The following is a 27,207-nucleotide window of genomic DNA, read 5'->3' as shown; positions in this document are numbered from 1 at the left end:
CGTGTCCTCGGGCGGCATTGATCAAGACGCTCGTGGGTGGGATAAATCAGAAACGGCGTTTCAATTATATACGCTGCTTGCAGCGATTGCGAAAAGCTGTACCATAAGAACTTGAACCCTGGGGGGTGTATTGGGAGGCTCGCAACAGCGCGACTTCCATTCTCCTTTTGTTTGGAGGGGCGGAGGTGTTCAGTCGATTTATTTTTCTTTTGGGCCTCCTTCTTCGCGACCAGTAAAAGCTCTCGTACCAGGGGCATAATTAAATCTAATCGGAAGAATCTCAGTGCACAAGATTAAAACAACAGAGGTCCGTATTTATGAAGCCTTTGGCTCTTAAGTGCTCCTTTCCGTTGTAGTACATCCGACTTAGTTAAGCATATATCTAGCATCAGGGGTAATGGGAACGCTTTCTTGGGGGTACTTTCTGCGTAAGACATTTCTTCAGTAGATCAGGGCACAAACATTCATGTATTCAAATAACATAAACAAATAACCTAAAACGCATTCATTCTGGCAGAATAAAAGCAGGGGAGTTTAGGGGCTCGTTTTTCTCCATTAGACCGAATCTTAGTTAAAACCAACAGGCAATGTAGCCAAGGAAGATGGCAGGTAAATGTGTGATATCGAATAGGTATCGCAGGCTGTATTGTGAACTGTATCGATCCAGCGTTAAGCATTGGCTCCTGTTGTACTTCCATTGTTAACATTTATCGACGCAATCTTTCCTTTTCTTAATTTTTGTTTACTTACCACGTCTGAAACGTTGTTTGGCAAGAAATTGTTCTTTTTTTATATAACGAACAGCTTGCACAGCACTTAAAGGGCCCCTCACCAGGCCACATAGCAAATTTTAGTTAGACGCTGGAAGTTGTTGTGTGCCGAATGAAGAGCAGTATGCCGCAAGAATTTTTCAAATCGGTTCATTACGAGCTGCGAAAAACAATAATTTGTAGCGGCGCGAAACCATGATGCGAGGAGGCGAGTTTCAAACCCGTGCCACTCGCCCCGTGTAGCCTTCGCAAGCCAAATCCCTTCCCTGCCCTCTTCACTTGACACATACGCATGGACACGTCATGCGCATGCATGGTCACGTGCGCATGACGTGCCGAGCCAGCCCGAGCACGCGAGTGGTGTTGCACGGCCGCTACCTTTTTTTTTATGTAGCGGCCGTGGGCGTTGTGTCGGCGTTCTCTGTGGTGTACTGCCTGTTTCTGCGGGACGGGCATAACAGTTGCGACATTTGTACGGGCACGAGTGGCGGTATCATGAGCCAGTGCCGCCTTAACGTTTACTTGGACGCGATAGAATAAATGAGCATAATGAGTGCTCGAACGCGCCAGAACATTACTTTTGTTTCCAGGGCTGGCGTCAGCTCGATGCTCTAACCGCGGGGACACGAACGCATGGGAAAGGGTGGCGCATTAGCCCCGCATCTCGCTTCAATTCACAAAAAAAAAATGAAAAAGACGCGCACATTCCCTTTGTGTGTCTCATTATTTCTCTCAAGTTTTATTAATCTATTCAAGCAACAAATTACACTAACTACACATGTCATGTCAAATAATTATCGCAGTGTCACGTGCTACTGTTGGCGACGTCAGAGCACAGCCGTCTACGTAGAGGAGCAACGTCACAGCACTACCATCTATGTAGGGCCATTTTCCCATGTACGTCATCCCCTCATTCTCTAAAGCGCGCGCTCGCGAGAGGAAGGGCAAGCAGCGTTCACCTTGAAATTTGACCCATTTCCGCGGCGCGTAGCGTTGCAAGTTTTGGCAGACATGATCGTGAACGCCCAATGTATGCATTGCGCTCGTTAGCTCAAAATTGTCAAACCTTGTGAGGGGCCCTTTAATTCAGGTGTCACGCACCGGTCTAACCTGTTTGATTAAGCCAAAACATAATTGAAAAAGTTTCGGCTGGAGAATACGGTCCCTGGTCGAGCTCACAATGTTTTTCGTTCATAGGTTATGTTTACATTAGGCAGGCCGTCTTCGCGACTTATATGTCCATCACGACTGTCCGGCATCTACCTTTCGAAACCGGTCGAGCATAATATTTTTAGTAAATGACGGGCCTGCGTTTTCAAACACAGACATCGCAATGTAAGAGGAAGCGATATAGCTCGGGAACTGCTGTTAAATGCATGGGAATGAAGAAGTCGTTTTTCTATGGGAGCGAAGCAGAAGATGAAGAAGAGGACGAAGAGAGCGCGTGTTGGTTCTTGATGATGATCATTTCTCATCACCTGTCACGGACCAATGTTGGGTTTAAATAGCTCCGCTGTAAAAATTGAGCAATTAAATATGCGTTTGAACGATGTTCATTGTAGGTGGCCTACTGATCTTTTTATTTTCTATTTATTATTCACACTTTAAAAATAAAATAAACGGTAAGGTACGTAAGAGTTAATTATTTTTATGCGCCCTTACGATTTTATTTCTTTTCACACAGGCTTTATGCTCAGTTTAGTAGCAGCTTCCGGGCTTCCTCCGAACATTAATTTCCCTTTAATTCATGTCTTCATACCAAGTGATAGTCATACTAAATACTCTCCTATAAGTTCTACCTGCATTGTTATCTTCATGAGCTATCAGTTGAGCAGTAATAAGATGGGCGAATAGTTCGCAAGTTCTGTGTAGCGATAAGTTTTTAACATGTCAGCTTGGTTGTCGCGTGAATTTCTAACTTTCATTAGCGATCACGATGAAGTGATATAAAAGCAACAGGAAAAGTACGCATCTATCAGCAAAGGGATAAAGACAACAACAGGAAGATTAAGGATTAAGAGGAAACGGTGCTTGAAAGAGTTCCTGAGAATTCTTGTTCATTTATACGTCTAACGTTTCACGGGACCCCTGTTCCCCCCCCCTCTTTCACCCCCACCCCCTTCGAGCAACTCGCACAGTAAAGTTATGTTTCAGCAAATCTTCAGCCGAAGAAATTAGTAATATGCAGTGAAATCTATGAATATATTTTCTTTAACTTTTGGAATTTGCTGACAGGGCGGCCAATTATGATACGCATGTATTAGAAAGAGCTCAGCGTGAATGGACAGAGGCGTAACCTTTCTGGTAAGTTCGAACCTCGTCTTGCGCCTTGCCTACCCGACGCATTGTAGAGAAGCTAACTGTTCCTGCAGAGGAATCGGCGCAGCTGTGAAGTCAACACAGTCTGCGCAAGAAAACGCCCCGTGGGAGACTTTTGTGAAGTTCGCTTATGCTTTGCTGCATTTGGCCCGGGGGCCTTACGCTCACTGGTCTGCATGCTGCATGCAACAGCGGGGCAAACGGTGCCTGGATTGCGAAGTTGCTTTGTCGACGAGTTTGCTCCCTTGTAACCCCGTTTGAAGGCAGCTTCCCTTTAGGCCTGCGGCACCAATCCAGCACACCTCGACGAGCGCTCCTTTCGGTTCTTACGCCTCCGAACAACGTGTCTTCGGGAAATAGAGAACTTTTGATATTTCTTAGGTGACTCCTTTCTGCATCCATTCTTAGCATACTTATGATGGAGATAATCTCGTGATGCAAGGTTTGAAGCTCGTTGTAGAGAATTGATTGATTGATTGATTGATTGATTGATTGATTGATTGATTGATTGATTGATTGATTGATTGATTGATTGATTGATTGATTGATTGATTGATTGATTGATTGATTGATTGATTGATTGCCGGTGGTAGTGGTACTCCAAAAGCTTGATGGCCAGATGAAAAGACTTTATCAACTGCATTCAAAGGTATAGAGAAAAAAAAGACCTACATAATTATTACCATTACGCGTCATTTAAATCGTGTGCGATAGCTTTTGTAGAAATTTCCAGCTTTGACGGAAAGAAAATTTTATCTTCAATGTATGCCTTTGGTTACGTAAAAGACATTATAATGGAAGAAAAGCTCAAGCAGAGCAAGTCACTAAATTACGTTGAGGCTAAATCAAACGGTGAAGCACACCTAAAGCTTTCTAGATGCTCTTGCTTTTGTCGTATCGTTATACCGGTAATGCATAGGTGTTATCTCTGCGATGCTAACTGTAAATAGCCTTCACGCGTCCTTATCATGCATTGTTGCCTTCTTCATTCGCGCACTTGACGAACCAAAGGAAAGTCATCAAAAGTAACTTGACAACGACCTAAATACAGCCAAGCTCCAGCCTGGAAAAAGTGGCGTTAGACTACAACATGTACACTCTGCTCCCTCGTTGTCAAAGACACTGTTTACAACACTCTCCGACATTTCAGCCGCGGAATGCTCCACATCGCACGTAGGGCTACTTCTTCGGCGGTATAATTACTTCAGCCATTGCACAATGTTACGAGATGGACGTCATCACTCTTCAGACAAGCAGTGTAAGCTAGCGATGCCATTAGGGCTCGTTTGGAGCTTAGAATTAGGCAGCTGGCAAAAAAATAGAATACTGCGCATACCAAGAGACAAATGCAAGCCTGAATTTGTGACAGCTTGCTGGGTATTAAAGGAAACGCTTGAGCACGAGCTGTGCACAGCGAGAATCAGCAAAGGACAAGCTTGTTTGCATGCATTAAAGTTGAAAAGTGGCGGCGCCATGTAGAGTGATGTGCGCGCCAAAAAAGTGGCTATAGAACAGCGAGCAAAGTGGTGGTGCTAATTATGCAAATTTGTTATCTCTAGATTCAGAGTAGTGTGGATTTTAGTTACAAAAGTTACCAAAGATTCCAATGACAAGGGAAGTAGCAAGCCTCGTTGGCCCAAAAAGGCTGCAAAATGGCTCTCTTGAGAGACACGAAAATTGATGTTCCTAGTTAATCCGTTCTTTCGCTGAAAGCCCGATTACGCTCGCTGACTTTCGCCTCTATGATTTTTCTTTCCTTCTTCTTTAGGTGTTCTACTCGTTAACAGGCTTAGAAAACAGTATGGAACCCTGCGTTAATCGATATCGTCGGGGACCGGTTCTAAAATTGGGATGCCTATCGCCCATACATGTTTCTTTATCTTATTGAAAACGATGCGCAACTCTATTAGGTCGATGTACTGGTCCCCCAGTTACTCCAGGCATTTTTGCCTAACCGATGACCCATGCTCCTATGACACCTTCCTTAGTGCTTCCACCTGTCTAGTAGCCCAACATATCTGCTAATTCACAAATTACATAACGAGGGTCAAATGCCTAAATGTTTAATTAGTTTTGCAGCGCTCCCTCTTTAAAAGTTAATCCGACCTTGAGAGGGCCGCTTTCTTGGAAGCTCGAGCGATAACGAGCTGCACGCCAAGCAAGATAATGAGGACCATTCCGAATTATGGACCTCCAGTGTAAAAGAGCGAAGGCATGGACAGCGGGAGCAAGATGACATTAAGCAATGCTCAGGGATGTGTATAATTATTGAAAAAGAGATGAAAAAAACAACGGCTGTCACATATTCGAAAACGTTACGGAACACAATGAACACTTGTCTAGAAGTCATGGTACATCCTTTAGAGAATAAAGAAAACGACGTAGTACACGTCATGCTTGCAACGTATGAACATTTTGACTGTCAGGCACTTTCTTCCTTGAAACTGGACTCCCATGATAGAACGGGTCGTTTAATCAGTCCACAGATGTGTGTGTGACGTGGCTCAGCTACAAGGATGCTGCAACAATCAGCTGGTCAGCGGCTTGCTTCTGTGATACGTTATTTGGTTGCAGTGAGCAATGTACCCCGCGCCCACGCGGAGTGAACCTTCAATCCATTCCGCAGTGTGAATCCAGTTTAAAGGAAAAGGTTCTGCAGCGTATATCATATCCACGTGTTAGAAAAGCGTTCTGTGTCTTCCTCTATTACTGCTGTACTGTGAACCACGCGATCTCATAAGCGTTCAGATAACTATAAAGGTTAATTACTCCGCCCCATACATTAGTCGAAATTTTCGTTGGCAGCTGGCGATGCTACATATAAAGAAAGTGCAACCGTAAATGAGGCATGGTCCTAGTAGATATATTCGTTGCGACTGACAAATGTCGTTCCCTATAATCTACTTCCCTCAAAGGGCATTTACGGCGTGACATTGAACTATCAACGGCACTCTTGTTATTCTTATATTGGCTGTGATGGCGCCATGGTTGCATATTTACAAGCGTCCCTTGATCGCTTTAGATTAGTTAGTTAGATCATTAGTTAAATAACGGGAGACGCAAGTGCTGTATTGACCGTAAGAGTGGTCGCACTGAGTGCTATAACGGAGACGTAATCACAAGCGATCTGTTCTGATTGCTCCAGCTGCACGAAGTTAGCTATTGTTCTGGCGGTGGTCACATGATAAATATGTGTCTCTTACAGCATAGAGTGCAACGATGTCAGCATATGGAAGAACGAAGAAATGATGATCGCCGATGGGCGTATAACAGCGTGCGAATAGGGTTGCTGGCACGCTAACTGATACCGCATGCACTGCAACGTTACAGTACTGCAAACAAGGGCTGCGCTGTCATTGCGTTTCGCTTTCCATGCGCGAGCACGAAGAAATGACACGTGCCATTTTTCTTTTTTTTTTTTAGTATTCTGGGATGCGCTCTCATTCGTAAATAGAGCAGCGTTGTCACATTAACCTGAAAGATGAGACGCCAAAAGAGCGTGCAGCGATGTAAAGAGCGGCGACTGTTCCACTTTATTTGAAAGGCGATGCACTTTCCATATTGCATGCACCAAAAAGACGCCATTTCTCGAAGTTGCAAATGCCATCTCAGTTTTCTACGGGTATGTATAGTAAGTATGTGTTAAGAGAGAAATAGATGAAAAGGAAACGCAAGGAGGTTAACCTGGCGCGAGTGACCGGTTTGCTACCCTGCACAGGGGTGGGGAAATAGGGGTAAGAAAGAGGACAGAGAGAGAGAGATAAAATGAAAACGAAAAAAAACCACGCACACATTCACACACACGCAAGACGTTCCAGTCAGAGCCGTTCTGAGAGACCGGTTGAACGCAGAAAGCGCAGTAGCGCTTGCACAGCCTTTTTCTGTGACGTTTGGTCCGGTCGATGGCGCAGGATTCTTTCTTCCGACAGAGTGTGGTCATCCAACTTATCGAGCGCGTTGCAAAGTGACTGTCTCTGTGAACAGTACTGTGGGCAGCCGCACAGAACGTGTTGAATAGTTTCATCACTGCCGCAGTGGTCACATGATGCGGTGTCGGCCATTCCTATGCGGCACGCGTACGCGTGCGTAAATGCAACACCCAACCATAACCTGCACAGAAGGGTAGCGTCACCTCGGCGAAGGCCTGGAGGAATTTGAAGGCTGAGAGTTGGGTCCAGGGAATATAGTCGCGCATGCTTGAAGTGGGCTTGAACTTGAAGCATGGGCTTGAAGCAAACCAGTTCCATTTTACAATATATAGTGAAGGACGCGCAACCACACTGAAAGCGCCCACTGCATATTTCTGCGAAAGAGGAAGGAACTTCGAATGACAAAAGAATGACGAAGTCAGTTTGAAGATTTAGAGTATACATAAAGGAAGCTGTATAACATATGGCGTTGGTGTTGTGCTTGCTCTTCATATTGTGTCGTTGCTTGCCAGTTCGCTTCCCTTTCAGTAAGAAAGGTGTTTATATCTATACACAAAGCTTTAGGTACACACGTAAACTCGTATCAAGCGCACCAAACGCTTAAAGTGCAGCTCACTTCTTAATTTCACTCAATGCCACGGGCCACTGACTGTTTGCTGTAACGAATATTTTCTGTAACGAATGACGTCCATAACGAAAGACTGCCCTAGTAACAAACAAAAAAGAAGAAATCAGGTCTAGATAACACGCCTTACCGTCACCAAACAGCTAGGGTTCGCCTGCAAGCACGGCTACATAGTTGCACTGTAGCTGCATGAGTCACGGTAGCGAATGGAACATCTTGCCCTGTCGCATTTCCCCGGAACGCATACGAAATGCAAAATGCCAGCTTATCTCCGTTACTGCTTAGCTTCTTTAGCGTACGTATTTACCTACTTTCTTTCCTCCGGCGGAATAGATGGTAAAAAGGAAAAGAAGAAAATAAATGTAAGATACCATGTGGCCTCATAAATAAAGCGTCCCACGTGGTTTTTTGAAGTTCTTTCTTTTTTTTCTGTGCATGTTCCATTGTGCAACCACCATCTGGAGAACTTACGGCCAGCAGGATTGCAACGACCTCCAAAGAATTGCTAGTGAAGTCGTAAGCTGTCTTGAAAGAGGCAACGTTCCTTTCTCTTTTACTGCTTTTTTTCTTCTAAACCTGTGCCGCGATTTTTCACCTTCGGTAGCCAGACGGACGGTAAGAGGAGAAGGAGGATGGGGCGCTTCAGTCGACGAGAGAAAGCGTAAAGATTCAAGACGTGCAGCCGAGTCACTGGCGCGGCTGGGGAGAAAGCGGTCCACAGGCATCAAGCAACCGACCCAGGTCCGGGCAGAGGCTCTATTCGCGAAAGGCAAAGACGGAGGCGGATGAATGCGGGAAGCGTCCGGGCGGCAGTGATTCAGCCGACGGGGAAGAAGGCATTGAGAAAGAAGGCAGCCCGAGTGCATATACTGTGGGGGGCATTCTTTAGGTCGGTGGAACACAGACGCACGCACCACCACCGCTGCCTTCGTCTTCTGCCTCTTTCTGCGGGCTTTTTTTGTGTTTGCTTGTTGTATTCGCAGGTGCACTGAGAAGTTACTTTTGCGACTGAACCAATCGAGTGCCTGGCTGTTGTTCTACTCGCGGTAGCGACAGTTGAGCTTGCAACGCGAATCGACGACGCTTGCATGGAGCAATTGAGGATAGAGAACAGTGACGACCGTGCCTGTCTTCGTTCCTGGTTCACTGACACGGCTTAGATATATGCTGCTGATGTTAAATTATAGCTGATAATCAAACGAAAAAAAAGCTATTTTAAGGCTGTGACGTAGCGGAACCTGTTATAACAACAGGATAACCCAAAAAACAGGCGCAGTTATTCCCCAGCTAGATATCCCGCGCCCCCTTGTGCAGCCATGTTTCTTACTGCCTGTCGTATACACGCTAGGTTCGCCGAGATTTCGTCGCAAGGACCGTCAAAGATACCACCCGATGCGCCCCAGAGGCTCGTAGAGATTGCCTCTTAGATGTTCATTAGAGGTAAGAAAACACGGCGTTCGTTTGCTACTATCTCTGCGTTCGTCAACAGCCCAAGAAACAACCGCCGGCATTTTCTTTTAACTGGTAGAATTGCAGGGCGCAGGTGATTGTGCACTTATAGTCGGATACAACTATAGAAGTCCGCGGCATTGCCTGCTCATAGGCGGATGCACACAAGACGGCGCCTGGAGTCTGAAGTGTGCGCCTGCCGTTCGGCGACAGTGGGGGTGCTAGCTTATTATTCCCGCAGTATAGCGTTTTTATTTCATAAAGAGTGCGTGTACACAGAGAATGGAGTTGGCCGCAATTCGATCTATCTATTACGTGAGCTTCGCAGCTGTGGGCAAATGCTTGGGGTTTTTATACCTCCAGCTTCTCTTGAAGAATTGTGAGCCGTGGGGTATTTCCGGGCACCCTTTCTTTTCTTTTTTGCTCGAGGATACTATATCACGAAGCTTTCATATTCATACACAGACAAGAACGCTTTCAAAAACAGGATGCACTTGTACTGAATTGGTGGTCTTGAGGTACAGTATTCGTATGCGGGAGGCATACTCTTACCAAAACCCAGTGCCTTCGGGAACGCGACGCAACGATTGCTCTGGCAGGCTGGTATAACCCCCGAGCTCAACTACTCGTGACTTTATTATTATTATTTTAATATTTATTATTATTATTATTATTATTATTATTATTATTATTATTATTATTATTATTATTATTATTATTATTATTATTATTATTATTATTATTATTATTATTATTATTATTATTATTATTATTATAACAATAATATTATTCATCTCGGAAGGAGACACTAAAAACTGGGATGTCTCTGGGCACCCTTGGCTTTCTTACATTACAATCAATCAATCAATCAATCAATCAATCAATCAATCAATCAATCAATCCAAGAAAACTTTATTTCGTAATGGCAAAGAAATTCATATACAGATATTTTGCACCCATAGCTTAAATGGCCATTAACCGGTCCAATACAGCAATGACTGGTAAATTCTGTTCAATTCGTCTTGGCTGACTGCGAAAAAGGTCAAGTGTTCTCCGGATGTCCCTTTCTTTCTCTTTCAAAGGAGAATAAAATCTTGCAGTGGCTTAGCTCGGCTATGCCAGGATAACGTAGCGTTAGCAAAGGTTCAGGTGATTATTCTTAGCTTTCCTTATTGTCTAGGATTAGCTTGATTATCATGCTCACTGCTGCTCCAATGACACACACACGGTATACGTATTATGTGGCACATGTATATTTATTTTGCCAGGTAACTACATCGGAATCCGATGAGTTAAGCTTCTCCGCTCTTCTGCGCCGTTGAGCAGCATCTGCGCTCTCCTCCTCCATGGCTAAACCACACTGGAAAACGCCAATCAGAGGCGCTATCAAGCGGCTCCAGCGCAGTGCCAGACGGTGACTGCACAGCGAAGGCGAATAGCTGCGCGCGCGCCGGCGCCAGTATGTCTACTTCGGTTACGACGTCACTCCTCTGGAAAGCGCAGACCGGCGGCAGGGAGTCGCGCGTGGGAGGTGCCGGCTTCGATGTGCCAGCTTTGTGACATCGCTGATCCTCGGGCATGCGCAGCACGGCTCTTGAGGAGCCACGCGAAACTAACGTTACAAAAAGTTCGTCGGCACGCGTATGTAAAGGCTTCGTACGCTGAACACCAATGCGCAGCTCCACCGCTCCCTCAATTTTGCATGCATGATTTCAATATTGAGTTGCACAATAAACAGGTAATGCGTAATAACTTCGTTGTTGTAGCGCTTACGCGCGTTCATAGCTTTTCTAACATTTTCACACGCAAATCGCGATACTGTCTTATGTATTCACGAGCGCATTACCGACGCATTTTCTCGCATTACACGTGTTGCGCAAGATTAAATGGAATGTTTAGATTTATGAAGCCTGAAAAAGATGCGCTCCATATAACCAGTCGTCCTATAATGCGACTCAGTTTTCCCATGAAAGCGGAGCTTTTATGGGAGCCACATTAAGGAGGCAACTGATCATAACGATTCGTGCTGAAACTTGCGGGTGTGCTATCACCCCATGTAAAGTCGTTTGCGCCTCATGGCGCATGTGCGTTTCGCGGATTAGCAGCAGTTTGGTTTAACAGCCGTCCAACGAGAGGTGGCGCTGTGATCGGACGATGTAAGGTGGCGCGGTGGCGCCGCCCTGTCGGATAGGTTAGGCTGGCGCAGAGAAAAGAGCAGCGAGTCTCTCTGGGGTTTGGCGGCGGGCGTGTACGGACGGCTCTCGGCGGGGTCCGTGCGTACGATTCCGCGGGTCGTGCGCACGGGCCCTCGTGGTGAGTCGAACGTCGGCGACGCCGCATTCGCGGTACATTGTGTGTTTTATGTTTTCTGTGTATTGTATTGACATTGTATAAGCTTACTTAGCGTGTTACCATTTGTGTATCAGGTTCGGCAGGCGAGCTCGCCGTGATGTAAAACCAGGTTAATAAATCTACATGTGCTTGTTGCCCGACGGCGTGACTGTTTCCATGGGTTTCGAGAGCGTCGATCTTCCCAGACCCCACAAACTTGAAAGCCGTTCTCAACGGTAGTTTAAAATGTAATTTTAGAAGTGCTTGAGTTGACAGTGCAAATAGAACGTCGCGTTTCTTCTGCCAGGCAACATGGAGAGAGAGACGCAAATTATGGACAGATAGAAAGATAACGGGCGTCCTATGCTCATAAGAAGCACGTAAAAATAATGGAATTGTAGGCTTTATCAGCGTAAAGTTCGTGTCTGTAAAAATATCGCAGTGGAACAGTCGACAATCGTTATTTCCTCTTCATAATATAGGAGACCGGGTGAGTTTCTCGAGAATTGGAAATTGGACAAATGACGTCATTAACTACATGTTCATCTCAATTAACAGCGCGTAAAATGAGAAGCTAACATATAACCAAGACATACGCGGTGCTATCTATGGTCGCGGCTTGTTTTCGATGACCACAGATAGCCTGTAATTGATGATCACGAATAACCAATAAGATCATATTTCCAGTAATGTAGAATTATCAGCTGCATTTCAGCTACGTAGAGGGATTGCACAGACTATACTATTTCGCTGTTGTTTTCTCCGAAACCGCAATTGTTTAACTCTTGTACCAGTCAGATCACCCACCATCATTAATCTCACAAGCAGAAATTTCGGACACTTTGTTGTTGTTGTTGTTCATTGATAATTCCCACGGGTCAAGAAAAACAAGAGGAATGTATCGTCCAATCCAGGTACCCCAAACATGCACATCACGTAAATGCGTGGGTTTAATCGCAAGCTACTCACCATCTATAGGCACCCACTGCTGTCTCGTGATACAATTGTTCGCGTAAAGGCACTTACCATGATCATTCCCCCAAATTTTGGCAGCATTGTTCCTCTTTGGATTTATATACCATGATTGTGTCGGGAATAGAAGACTTGACCCCCCCCCCCCCCGCTCTATCTCTCTCTCTCCCTGCCGCTTTCTCTCATTAATTTCAATATATGAAAGTTTCATTGCCCTATTTATTAGCGGTGAATGGCGTGGATGTACAGTCTACGCGACTTGATGAATCCGCAGCATCGTAGCTACAGGAGATCGCAGAAGCGGCAGAAAGCACGAATATTGCGTGGGCAACATTAAAGGGGGGAAATGAACGAAAGTGCCAGATCAGCGGAAACTGTGGCTCGCATCGTTGCAGATTGTGAAATTGCGGAGAGATGAACTATTAGTGAGCTAAAATAAAAGAGCGTGACATGCAGATGGCAGCTGCACACGCGGAAGCACTTCCGGTTGCGAGAGTGCAGAGTTAAGCGAAGACGTCGAAAGCGCGAAAGCCTCCTGTTTACCCGTCTGATCGAGTCCGGATTAATTTCAGCGAACCATCGCAGCATGGACCTCGACAAGCTACCGCCATTTATTGGGTTAGTGAAGAGGTTGCCTCGCTTTGTGGGGGATCTGCCCACTCAGCCTGATTGAAGCCTTTAGGGTAAATCGAGACCCGACCCCTCGAAAGATTGAGGCGATCAGGAGGGATGGGGACTCGTTGAAGAAGAAAAAAGAGGGAGAGTGAGGAAGATGAGGCCTGGCTACTTGCATCGTAGCCATTTGCTCACTTCCGAATTCTTATTGTCGGTTTCGCGGAATTATTGTCGGTTTCGCTCTGACGGACTCCCGTACCCGGCGCCGACAGCAACAGCGGCAGATAACACTGGGAGAGGATAGAATGAAGTATGAAAGCCGTGCACATCCCCCCATTCCTGACACCCAACTCCGTCATTAGGAATCAACGGGGTGATGGATCCTCACTCTTCTTCTCGACAAGCGACTCGGCTAACAATCCTTTGTGAGCTCTGTGAACGGCGTTGCTTTGAGGCATGGTGCATAAGCTCTCATGTAGGGAGGCGTACCCGTTCAACTCGCAGAGGGCGAGTACGTTTGCACGACGTGAGTGAGCTTGATTTACATATTTATTGCATTCTTCGCCATAGGCAAACATTACGTAATGTGTTGGGCGCAGGCATGTCGTATTGTCCGTTAAAAGTACAGTTGAAAACTTCAATACATATTTCACAAACGTAGGTCCTAATCTTGCAAAGTTACTTCCCGATCACAACTTGCCCGCACACTCCTTCGCTCCTATCGTTAATTCCTTCGTAATGCGCGACATTGACCTGCATGAAATACTTAATGCTGTGAACAAACTAAACATTGGAAAGGCTGCAGGACCTGATGGGATAACTGTGAGGTTAATTAAGGAAAACATTGATATACTGGGTACCATTTTACTCCGCCTATTTAATCATTCATTGCGTGCGGGAATCTACCCATCGACGTTGAAAACTGCTAAGGTGACTCCGATCTTCAAAAACGGAGACAAATCTGACCCATCATGCTATCGTCCCATATCTGTTCTTAGTGTTATCAATACTATCTTTGAAAAACTTATTGCTAAGCGCATTCATTCTTTCTTTGAAAAATATAATGTGCTTTGTCCACAACAGCATGGTTTTCGACCTAAACACTCTACGTCCACAGCAGTACTATCATTAACGCAGACTATAAACACCGCTCTTCATAATAACCAACTAGTGGTCGTTATTTTTCTTGATTTAAAAAAGGCTTTTGACACCGTCGATCATGGCATCTTACTTAATAAGTTAAGCGCTTATGGGTTTCGCAACAATGAACTTGATTTTTTTCGCAGTTATTTTGATAATCGTAAACAAATCGTACATGTTAACGGCATAACGTCGACGCCTCAGCATCTTAGTACAGGAGTGCCGCAGGGTTCAGTACTCGGTCCCTTGTTTTTTACAGTATATATAAATGACTTGCCCCAAACAATAAAATTCGCTGATATATCAATGTACGCTGATGACACCGCTATGATAATTACAGGTGACAACATCCAGGAACTACAGGAAAAAGCCCAAATCGAGCTTGCTAAACTTTCCGAATGGTTCGTTGCCAATAAACTAACCATTAATACTGCAAAAACTAAATATATCGTTTTCCACTCACGTTCAAAAATTATCGGTAATAACTCTGTCTCACTGCATTTAAATCAATGCCCACTCGAACGCACCGACTCATATACATATCTTGGCATTATTCTCGATCAGCATCTGAATTGGCAGCGTCACATCGAAGCTCTTTGCTCAAAGCTAGCATCTAGTTGTTTTGCATTGCTTCAGGCACGGGAACATTTTCCAAGGAACATTCTCCGCATCCTGTATTTTTCATTTTTTCAGTCTCACCTAACGTACTGTATTGATTCATGGGCCTGGACATTCAATACTTACCTAGATCCTGTTCGACGTTTACAGAAACGAGCCGTCCGAACTATTAATTTCTCGCCGCGAAATGAACCAAGCAAACCAATATTTTCTAAGCTGCAAATCATACCGTTTGATTTCTTACGCGAAATAAGTATGGCAAAGTGCATTAGCAGTGTAATAAAGGACAACTATCCGTTTAACATATCAATATTGCGTGTGCCAAATCGTACAACAAGAAACAAGACAATTGGGAATTTTAATATACCAGTGGCAAGAAACTTATATGGTCAGAGACTTGTAGAATTTATTGGTACAAAAATATGGAACGACATACCAACTGAGGGAAAGCAGAGCAATAACGTATCACACTGGCTAAAAAAGTACTATCAACAGCAAATGTCATGTGTATAGAAACTTATGTCACGTGCGCAACCTGTAGATACTTATGTTTTCTTTTTTCTTTCTTTTCTCTTTCAATGCTGTTAAGCTTACCACATTTAAGTTATAAACGACATGTTGTCTGTTGTTCTGTACCATGTATTCTTTGCCTATACCATATATTTTTGTCTGTTATGTATATATATATATATATATATATATATATATATATATATATATATATATATATATATATATATATATATATAATTTTTTTTTAATCTGCTATTTCTTTTTTTTCTATGTAGTTGTCATTGACGGTCGAAACTGTCAATTACATGTTTGTTAATGAACATTTCTGTAATTACATGTCTGTAAATGACCCCAATACTAGCCTTCGGCTAAGGGGTCATACAGTGTTTGCAATCAATATGTATTTATTTCATGTGAATAAACTTCAAACTTCAAACTTCAAATTTGGTCATGCCAAATCGCGCACGCTCTATATTTCCCCAGGGCTACTGAGAAAACAGCAGAAAATGCATGCTTGTGGAGTATTGTGTTGTCACAGCCGGAGTACGTGCTACTTCTCGAAACCACCAGGCAGCCCAAGACCACGGCGTCGACCACACAGACTGACAGCCTCTGTACCGCCTACTATGGTCGTCATGCACCGGCCCATAGTGCCGCCGATCTTGAGGGTACCACCATATGAGGATCCAGAAAGCTGGCTGGAGGCATATGAACGGGTGGCCACGTTCAACAACTGAGACTGGGACGGGAAACTTTGCACGTCTATTTCGCCCTTGAAGATGGCGCAAGGACCTGGTACGACAACCGAAAGCCCAGGCTAACAACCTAGGACCTCTGCCGCACCGCATTCCGCGGCACGTTTACGAACGTGATCCGCAAAGAAAGGGCCGAAACCCTGTTGGAGACCCGTTTGCAGCTGCCGAACAAAAATGTCAGGCTGTACATTGAAGAAATGACTCGCCCATTTCGCCACGCCGAACCTGCCATGCCTGAGGAAAAAAAGGCTTCGCTTCCTGATGCGGGGAGTGAAGGAAGAACCTCTCGCCGGAGTTGTGGGCAACCCGCCTTAATACGGTCCCGGAACTTTTTAACACGAAAGTGTTTTATGCCGGGGTCCACCAAGTACTTCCGTTACCAGATATGACGTTCATAAAATGGACGCCAACGGGTGAGAAAGAAAAAAACCAAGAATATCCGCGGCTGGGAATCGAACAAACGACGTTGCGGCCGCGACGGCAAGAGCCCGACACTCGACCAACTAAGCTAGCTTGGCAGATGCTGGACACCTCATGAACGCGCCTTATATCTTTCACACATTCTCTCTCGCAAGGTGCTCTGTTGACGGCAGTGTGGTTGGCGGTGTATATAGGCGGGGCGGAGTGGGGGCGGTGCCGCCCTCTGTGAGAGGTGAAAAGAAGCAATGCGTCACGATCGACACTTACTAGCGCTTACTCCGAGATTGCGCGTGATATCGGCGGTCATGGTTAAAGCGTCTCGATATCAGCGAGGGACACTGGCCGCGCTGGCGCTGCCGAGGCACCCTAGACGCAGTTACGTTCTTTGCCTTTCGCTTCCTGTGAGCGTGCGCCGGCTCGTCGGAGTAGTGCAGCTTCCGCATGCACCAACGGGATTTCTCCGCTCCCGACTACTTCGATTGCCAGAGCACCGACTAACAATGCAGAAAGGACACGATTTCGACGTGCGAATGTCGTGCCTTGGTGGAACGAGACAGAGGCCAGCGGGACGCACGCGTTTGCGGCTCAAGCTACGAACTAGGCGTCAACATGGGTGCATCCACGCCAATCGGTGCTATAGCTGCCATGCACGAATAGACATTGTACAAGCTCTCATATATCACTACAGAATAAGAACTACTCCTGTGTAGAAACGTTTCACCTTCGTGTTTTACCGATTCCTATGACGGAGGGATCAGCCATGTTTTTTGCATAGGCCACGACGATCGGAAAGGCACCCAAAATGCGTACCAGGCAGTACAACCACCGCATGTTCACGACGACTTATACGGGGAGGGTCAAGGGCTGCAATCCGACGACCTACACGAGGCTATCAGAGCGAGTGGGCGGTAGGAGCTGCAGAAATTGTTGCCACCCTCGCAGCCTCATGTGGATTCAATTGCTGACGTCGTACGCCAGGAAATCCAGCACTCACTGGGAGTACCTCAACCAGTGCAGCCTGAGCCACAAGCCTGAGCCACAGGCACCGCCGCAGTCTGCCGCAACGCTTCTCCACGTCCGTGTCAGAACACTGCACCGCCGCAGTTCCGTCGCCAGCCGCCGCCGCCAACGCCATCCACCCGCCTGACAGTCAGCGCTACGCTCCAAGGAAGACCGACATCTGGCGCGCCCCAGACCACCGTCCGCTCCGCTACCACTGCGAAGAGGCCGGCCAAACCTACCGCAACTGCCGCTACCGCGAGATGGGCCTACGTGGATTTTCCATCAACGCGTCACGTCCAGAACGAGGTGGACGGCCACGCGGCATCGCCGAATATCTCGCAGGAGCGCAGTGGACCCCCCGACGAAGCTACCTGAACATCGGGACGCGGTCTGTGCCGAGCGTTGCTAACAGTTTTGGTGAATGAAACCAGAAGGCATCAAAATAAAGAAAGAAATGAGCGTGCCGGTATAATACTGTCTTACGCATTATAAAATTCCATCAGTTATATCTTTCTCTCTTTTAACGTCTATATGTTGAAAAATTGGCGTTATAGAAAATTAATCTAAAATGCAGAGGCGACTCACAGCAGGTGGCATATGTTTACGCTAGATTTCGTTCAATTGCGTCTTGTCACAAAGTGTGGAAATTTCGACTGCTTTTTGAACTGTGTAAGTCAGGTGTAGTGCCACAATAAAATATTCGCGGGGAAGAGAGGTTGAGATAGCAGTATGACTTGAGGTGTTAAGTGAGAAGAATTGTCTGTTTCATATGTTCAAGGAGCATATCATGACGCCTCAATGTATCCATCGCACACACTGGCGTTGATCCTTTGTAGCGAAACCACGCACCATCGGCGTCAGCCTGGTCGTGAATGGCTGCAACGCTTTGGTGACATATTTCGCGTTCTACCGCCTGGGAAACATCGGCTGCCACATCCACGTCTTGCTGCCCACGCCGCAGCAGCCTTCTCTAAATGTGCTAATTAGACGCTTGGGACGTAGGGGGTATCAAAGGCTGGAAATAGGGAGATCGCAAGAAAAAATTAAAGCGGATGTACGATAGATAGCATTTTTTTCGTTGTTTATCTTTTTGTTCACAGTGTAGATTGGCCAGTGGGCTTTTTAAAGGTTTTCTACACTAGGTATGACTCACCTTTTTCCCAAATAATGGTTTGCAGAGGCCCTCCTCGGCCATCTCGACTCATGACGCCTTGAAATGTGACGTCTCGAAGACGATGACGTCATGCAGGTGGGCATGAAAGCTGCATCCATACTAGACACGATTCATGAATGGATGTATTCGAATGCACTTCGAATCTTAAGTACACTTAGCAGTTGTGCTAAGACATGTTACGTCCGAGCGCAGTTCATGTTGCAGTGAAGAATCAGCCCCGTATTGAAGACATGACGTCACAGTGATTTATTCACTATAAAATAGGCCGTGCCCGAGGACGATGTTCAAAGTTGTACGTCTCAGCAACACATGTGGGCTTTCTAGGGTTTATATTGTTGCAAAATGCAACATGCTACTTCACAGTTCCGGATAAACAAACAAGATTTATGGAGCATTTTCTTTTTGTTTTTTTTTGTTTTTTTTGTTTTTTCAGAGTTAAACGTATGCAAAGCAGGGAGACTGTTTTCTGCTTTCGTGTCTTGACTGGATCAAATAGTTAAAACGAAAAATCTTGCTCCTGTCCTCCTAAGGCAATTCAAGGCGACAAGGAGAGACCACCTAATGCTATAAAATGGCTTTGTGCTGACATCGGTAGCGAACAATGGGCCTAGATGACCCATTGTTGCCCAGCATCACTTCATTTTCAGATAGTCTGCTGCATTTTACTCTTTGCGTTTATATTTGTAATCTTTAATGACCTGCCATAATGGCTTCTTGAGCACACTCTGGCATCCTGTGCATGCGACTTCCGGTAGCCTGCTTCCGTTCGCACTTCGAATCCCCGTACACGTCTTCGTGAATATTACTCGTATCTAGCAATTGCTTGTTTTTTTTTCGTGTTACTTTTGATATGTTTAAGGCTTAGCAGCTAAGGCGTTGCGCTGCTGATCCAGAAGACGCGAGTTCTACTTCCGGCCGCGATTTGATCGAAACGAAATGCGAAAACGCCCGGGTACCCAAATTTAGTTTCTGCACTGCAATATGATTATAAGCCAGAGCTCCAGACTAGTATGTACAGTCGAGCGCGACTTCAAGGTTATCGCGCGAGCGTCGACCAAGAACTACAGCGGCGTCATGGCCCAGAATCCTCTTTCGAGGAGAGGGAGGTATCATGCAAGCTTCGCTCACTCTTTTTGCTGTTCCTGAAGCTGCGATCACTCCCGTCGGAGGAAGGCACATTTTCATTTCTTTTTTTTTATGACAACGCGATATAGTTCGTTTAACTTAGCAAGCCGTTCAAACGAAGCAGTGCGAAGCACCAGCTTCAGTGGGTCTTTCCCAGTAGCTTTGTTATCGTCCGCGGAGATAAGAGCCAGCTAAGATTACGCTTGATCGCAACGAATGGAAAGCTTAAAATACAGAGGGCGATTGTTGTAGCATAGAACTTCTCGTGATCGCGTTGGTTCGCACGTCTTGCGTTGAGAGGACGAAGGGCACTTGGCCCACTGCAGCGGCCGCTTTTGCGAAATGAGCGCGGTGCTCACGCAGAAATAAGTTACAAATGTGACAGTTCGCTCTCATCCTGTGTATGTTCGTTCCGTGCGTCCTTTCTGCTTGAGCGGCGCGTTGCAAGTTTCGAGCTGCTTGCCGTTCTTCGCGTGACATTACAATTTGTTGCTGTAGCATTCATTCATTCGCCCTTGCGGCGAACGAATGCCCAACAAACGCTCAACTACATCTGTGAAGACACGTTTCACTTTCGTGTTATTTTGATTCCTATGACAGAGGGATCAGCCATGTTTTTTTCTTTCCTTTTGTTTCTGGGGATAGCAGTGGCTTCCTCCAGAAAAGAATAAAAAAAGAACTTTTAGCGTCAGACTCACCTATAGCTGTGGTTTCTGGAAAGGACAGAACTCACATGGTCCCTTATGCAGCCACCTGAGTCGACTCAAAGGCGAAGACCATCTTCTCCTGTTCTTCTGAGTCGATGCGTTGAAACTACCGCGCCTCCCTCCGAAAACTTTCTGGAACTAACGTGATTTCGCAACCCCTCTAGCATCCGAGATATTGTCAGCTTTCTGCATCTCACCTTGTTTTGCCCTGCCTCTGGGATCGGCCCACCTTTAACCAAGCATACATGTCATGTGATGACGTCACCATGACAGGTCACAAATGTTAGCGATCTGTGACGTCATATGATGACGTCATACGATGTCAAGACGTGATGATGACTTTCTGCATCATTCGTGTTGACGCCACCGACATGGGACGCCGACGCGGGACGGCGGTCAAGTTTCGCGTTTGAAGAGGCATCGAAGGCTTTCGCCTTAATGCAGTTGAAGCGCGAAGCCGAGAAACCACTACGTTTGAATGACTTGGCATGAAAAAAGAGTGCAAACGTAAAAAAATCTACATACAAATGAAGATATGATGATATTTCGCCCGAGTTACGGGCGACGTTTTTTCTGTAATCTACACAAAAAAGTACTAGCATAGACCAGACAAGAAATCCGCCGAGTTAGCAATCCGCGACCGAACGCCCGTCGTTTTAGGGGCGAAGCTCCTTGAGGCGGCACCCGTTCGTCCCTCGTAGTCGTAGTCGTAGTCGTAGTGCGTAACCAGTCTTACGCTTTGACCTCCAAGGTGGTGCCGGTGGGAGATTTTTCCTGTGCGTTGTTGAACAATAAAAAATTCGCAGCGTTAGCTAAAAGCCGACTTCTTCTGTCTCTCATTGCCATTAGCAGCCATTCTTTACCTCCAAGGTAGTGCCTGGTGAGATTTCTCCTGTGTGTGATTAAACAATAAAAATTTTGTTCAAAACGCCGTTGATTGATGAAATAAACCAACGAAAGACGCCAGATGTTTTGTAAAAGCAATACGAAAGAACGCCAGATGTTTTCTAAAGCAATGGTTTTCTAAACAATGAAAATTCACAGCGTACATGTAAAATTAAAGTGAGCTGCAAGTCGTCATAACTCATCGAACCTTTAGTATAAACGCGCCCGATCTCACGTCGGTGATGATGTACTGGGCAGAATTGACGGAAGATTCACGGTTTACCGATGAACCTCCGCAGCTTCGCCCACTCATCATCATTCACTCCGTGGATATGCTGTGATTTTTTCGGAAGACCGATTATGGAGACTGCTTTCTAAACTTCCATCTTCCAAACCGCTTGTTCTTCATACGCCTCTTATACCGGCAATCCCTGTGAAGTTTTGGCTTCTTACGTTCTTTTTTATCTCGTCGGAAGAAAAAAAGACAGGAGGGAGAGATGGGGTGTCGTTGCCGCATTCCTTTCTCTGGTCGTAAGCGTGCTCTTGGATCTGGCGGCTGCAGACAGCTAAACTGCGTGGTTTACGCTGCGCTTTAACAATACTTGTTACCCCTCTTTCTCTTTTTTCTTTTTCATTCTTTCCGTTTAGAGTGCAGTCAGAATTGTGTGTCAAATGCAGCGTCCCAGAGGAAGAAATCGTTTCACTCAGCCACGATGCTGACATAAAATTCCAAGCTGCGTTCTTTCAAGTGTGCTTCGGTATTCACAGAGCCATTCGTTCCTTCCTATCTCACTTTCTCCCTTTTTTTTTCTTTTTTTCATAGTTGATGAAATGGTCACCAGTCGGAATAATAATAAGACCTTTTTCAGGAGCATTTAATACTGGTAATATGACGAGCTATTTATTCATTGTAATTGTTCCTCTGACGAACTCAGTTCCTCGTGAAGTAATCTTCTCATAGATGAAGCTGTGTTTTTTCACGCACTAACAAAGAATTAATGACTCTCAGATAATGTTTAACGAGAGCTGATTACGTTCCATTTAGCTACGTAATAAGAAAATAATTAGCTAGATGAGGGATAATATCGGTAGCTCAAAACTAACCGTGCCGTAAGGCAAGCACCAGCATTTTTCACGTTGACAAAAATATTTTGTTTATTAAAATATGTAAAAATAAGAACGACAGGCCGGCGCGGAATGCGCAGCGCAGTGACAGCGAAAGGTGGAAGAGCGCCTTTTCTAGAGCCCGTTGTACACTCTCTCGTGGCGACTACTACAAGCGAAGTTGCAAGGTGCCCACTACGTCATAAATCATCATAATCCTACGAAATAAGGAAGTACCCACTATGCCATTATTCATCACACCGCGGAGAAGCGAGATGCCCACTACACGTCTGTAGGGCATTATGTGCGCTTTGTTGAAGCTGTGGCTGATGACTATGAAGATTATGTCGAGCAGAGTTTGCACTTGGGCTTGTTGGTACAACATGAGAAAAGGTCACGAGAAAAGGATACTAAACACAGGCGCTAATTTTCAAAAAAAAGAAAGTTCATTGATTGAATGTCAGCGCGTGTGTTGTGTGTCCTCTTGTTGTGTCCCTGTTCTTCCTGCGCTGTTTTCGTCGAAGAATTATGGCCCAGCTTTTCGTAACGGGTGGGAAGCTTTAAAGGGACACTAAAGAGCAAAACGATTTTTCTCGCATTAGTAAAGTAGTCTTCCACGATACCAAAAACACCACGCTTTCTGCGCGAAGACGCTTAATAAGCGAGAAAACGCGCAAAAAGAAAATACAGGTGGCGACGCCGCCTTGGAATTCCCGCACCATGTGCCGTGACGTCACATATTTTTGACTGCGCCTGCTTGGGCCTACGTAGTTCCTAATCGGTTAAATCGAAGTACATTGTCCTCTGAGGGGGCGAGAGACTTGACATAACGATTTTGTGGAAATTTCGTCGAGCCACTGGCGCCAAAATACGTCAAATGCTCTTTGAAGTCTTTTACGTCATGAATTACAAAGTTCGGCGCGAAATTTAAAAATGAAGCTTTGAACTTGGTTTTCTCCTCTAATAATAAACCTATGGTGGTGAAATAAACTACGCAAGAGTTCTCCGAGCACACTTTATCAATCTAAACCAATTCATTGTTTCTCTTTAGTGTCCCTTTAAACCACCAACTCGTTACACAAATCGCGTTGTGTGACGCCTAGTTGTTGTTTTACTGTTCTACCACGCTATATTACATCTCTTAACTCGATTCCTTGCCCGACACGATGAGCGCCCGACGCCTGTATAGGGTCTTCTTGCGAAAGAGTTTCAAGCACGGGCATGTTCCTTTGGTAGAATACTCGACTGCCACACAGATGGCCGGGGTTCAAATCCCGCTCGATTCTAGATATTTTTTTTTTCCATTGTGCGCGATAGCGGTTACGGAAACCGGCGGCTGCGGCGGACAACTACGCCAGCGAATCGGCTGTTGTTGTGATCTCATAACAGTTTTCGCTATGAAAAAAACTAAACATGTTTATGCCTCATAGAGGTGCTGGCTATCTCACTGTCACCTCTCGTGAGGTCACCGCTGACGAGCTGCCCCGATGAACTTCTCCGAATACTTCACTTATAGCGACACATTCGCCCTATACAAGCCAAGTTCACAAGCCTTAACATAAACCAACTGCAGCCCGTGCAAGAAAGATATGGTAAAATTAAAGCGCGAAAGCCCTAACCTTACACCAAAGGTCAAGAGGAAACGATAAGCATATATCTGTCTGAAATCACGGGCTCTTTGCCGCCAGAAGCAAAGCAAACATTAACGCACACGTCTGAATAAGCGTTAAACATGGTTGTATAGGACAGGTAAGGTCTTCAAAGCTACTTGCAAAAACTGCGTACAGTAAAACGTGCACACATTAGGCGAAGTATTTCTCAACAAGAAACAACGTTTCTTTTATTCAATATTCGCACCAAGCAGAAATACAAGAACGAAACGCACGTGCTCGGTGTTTTCTATTCTAAGCACGCGCCAGCAAATAACACCCTAATGCACTCTTCGAACTCTTCGTTTCTTTTTTTTTCTTTTTTGACCCGAGGCGCGTATCTGAAAAGAAAAAGGTCCTTAGACGATCGTCTCACAGTAGTTCTATGCTTCCCTTGGGAAATCATGAAACAACGTCCCAGTGGCTGCAGCACAAAATTTACGCGGCCATTTTCGTTGCACATGGCAGTCAATATTTATCCAAGAGATCTTTGCTCCTACTTTCCTACCTTTTTATTATTTTTTTTGGTACACTGTGCAGTGTCGCGGTGGTGCGATAGTTGTTTTCTCGTGAGTGAACGTATAAGATGGAAGCAAACACAGAGCGTTCTTTTAGCAAGCAAGTTTGCCAGTACAGTAGAAGTGTCGCGACACGCCAGAGTTGCGTCGCTTTCAGCTGTTGGACGATGATGCAATACAGTACCGAGTAGCAGCGCTTGATGCTATTTTACACGACTGGCGTGTGGTTGCTTGAGAGTTGCAAGGTGCAATGCGGGTCACGTAAGAGCACTAAGATCGCGGGCTCAGAGAATTCAGCGGGTAATTGAACGCAGCCGTAACCCGAAGGTCGCGGTATCGAATCCCGGCCGCGGTGGCTTCATTTTCGATGGCGGCGAAATGCGTGAGGCCCGTGCACATGTATTTAGGTGCTCATTAAAGAACTTCAGGTGGTCGGAATTTCCGGAGCCCCCCATAACGGCGTCCCTCATAATCATACCGTGGTTTTAGGACTTGAAACGGCAACAATTATTATAAGTACAATGAAAGAAAAAAAAAGTGCCTGTAGCTGAGTGGCAGGGTCCTTAAATATTTTATCGACGAACTCTCATAGTGATTAGAGCATCGGGCTTCGGTAATAGTAGCCCAGAGCTGAAACGTCGCCACATGAATATTGTTCATATTTCAATTCTTTTGATTATGTTTATGCGTTCTGCATATGCGCTGTGCTGGCGTCAGTCACACGCGTGCGTGTGTGGGTGACGACTCACTTGAAGCTAGATCGTCCACCCACTGGAATCCGTGATGCAAGAGAAACAGATGCTGTTTTAGGGGCGTAGCTCCTCTTAGTCTAACCTTGTCACGTCTCCGTAGTCCGGCGTAAACGGATCTCCCGTATGGTGCAATAGATGACGCTGTCTCATAGAAGTACATACAAAGTGCAGTTCAGGGACGATATTCTAGATGGCGTTGTACACAATCTGTGTCGTCATCACCATTTCTCGTCTCATTTCCTAGATGGCGTTGGTCCAATAGAATTGTGTGCAATATGGCGCTTTTGTGAATCGACACTAGATGGCGCTGGAAGTGCCGCTGCTCTCCGATTGGCTGCTGCGCGGGCTGCGCGGGCTGCGCGGGGATGCGCGGGGATGCGCGGGGAGCGAGCGCCTCTCTCATTCTCCTGGATCGTCGCCGTACGTGTCGGATCGTTGGCGGAGCATGGACGATGCGCAGCGGCGGGCGCTCGCTCGGCGGCAGCCAGGCGGATCCCGTGATGGTGCGCGCCAAGGACGCCGCTGCGAAACGGGCTCAACGAGAAGCGAATCCCGAGACCATGATTGCTTCAGGAGCTTCGCCCAAGCTCTTCATCATTCACCCGTGGATATGCTGTAATTTTTTTATTTAAAAAAAATCAAACAAGTTCTGCTGATAACGCTATTAGTTCAGATGCGTTTGCAACAGTTCTGAACGAAATATTGTCTTACGTTTCCGAACCTTAAGTTCAGGTTGCTATGTGGATGCTTGTTTTTTTATTCCGGGTTATTATGACTGGCCCTATTGCATGAGCTCACCCAGATTCTATCTCCTTAACATGCAATACGGGCTCTGCTAAGGACCTCTGCTTTCTCAACGCCCGCAATCCGAAGGCCGTTTTCACTCGCTCTTACGCTCGGCCTCAGCGGAGTCACCGACATTGCTGTTATGTAAGCAAGCCAAGAAAGAAAGAAAAAACAAAAAGAGATACTTCCGACAGTGTTGAAAAGCAGACATCACACGTGACAAAACGATCATGTTGCCCTTTTTTCCTTCGTAGCGTTATGCGTATCTTCATTCTTCCTTTGGTCATTATATGCGTAAGTGTGGGACACGTACTTGGCAAGATCTTCCGAATCCTGAAAGCTCGCTGTGTCTTTGTCGCAGCATTCTGTTCCAGAGCCCAGCTATCTGTCACTGCCAGGAACATTAGGTTGCCTGGCCGTTGTTACTGTGAAGCTTAAAAGAAAAAGAAAAAAAAAGATGGGCATGGGACATCTGGGTAGCTAATGAGAAAAACGGCTGAACAAAAGGAATAGGCAGGGCGAAGGGGAAAGCCACGTGCTGCTAAGAGAGGGCAATGCGAGATTCCGATGAAACAAACAAAAAGAAAATAAATTCAGCAGATTCCACGCCTTGTGGGAATCGGTTTAATGCATGTTATGACTTTGAGCCAAGTGTTACGAGGTGGATCGACGTGTTTTTGTAAGTATAGTAGGCTACATGTGTGGGCTTACCAGGCACGTCGACAACACTAGTGTTTAAAGGGTAACTTAGAGTGTGACGTAACGTCAGCACTCACGTTAGAGCACATACATCAGTATTATCGAATTGAAGTGCACTTTACGGTGCAATGATGTGAATATGATCCGTAGCTTTCGTTAATGCATTCCTCCGGGGTCGAGCAACGCCTGAACATAGCTTGCTGAATAATAGGAATACAAATGTAATCTTCATTAGTCTGCAATGAAAGAGGAGCCAACACTGGAACCACACAAGTTAACCTGATATGACGGCTGTATCGTAGGCGTCATATTAGGTATGACGCCTGTTCTTTGTTGTAATATTAGGTAGC

This window comes from Rhipicephalus sanguineus, chromosome 5, assembly GCF_013339695.2.
Source record: "Rhipicephalus sanguineus isolate Rsan-2018 chromosome 5, BIME_Rsan_1.4, whole genome shotgun sequence".
In the NCBI taxonomy this organism is placed as follows: Eukaryota; Metazoa; Arthropoda; class Arachnida; order Ixodida; family Ixodidae; genus Rhipicephalus; species Rhipicephalus sanguineus.
This window is presented reverse-complemented; position numbering follows the sequence as displayed.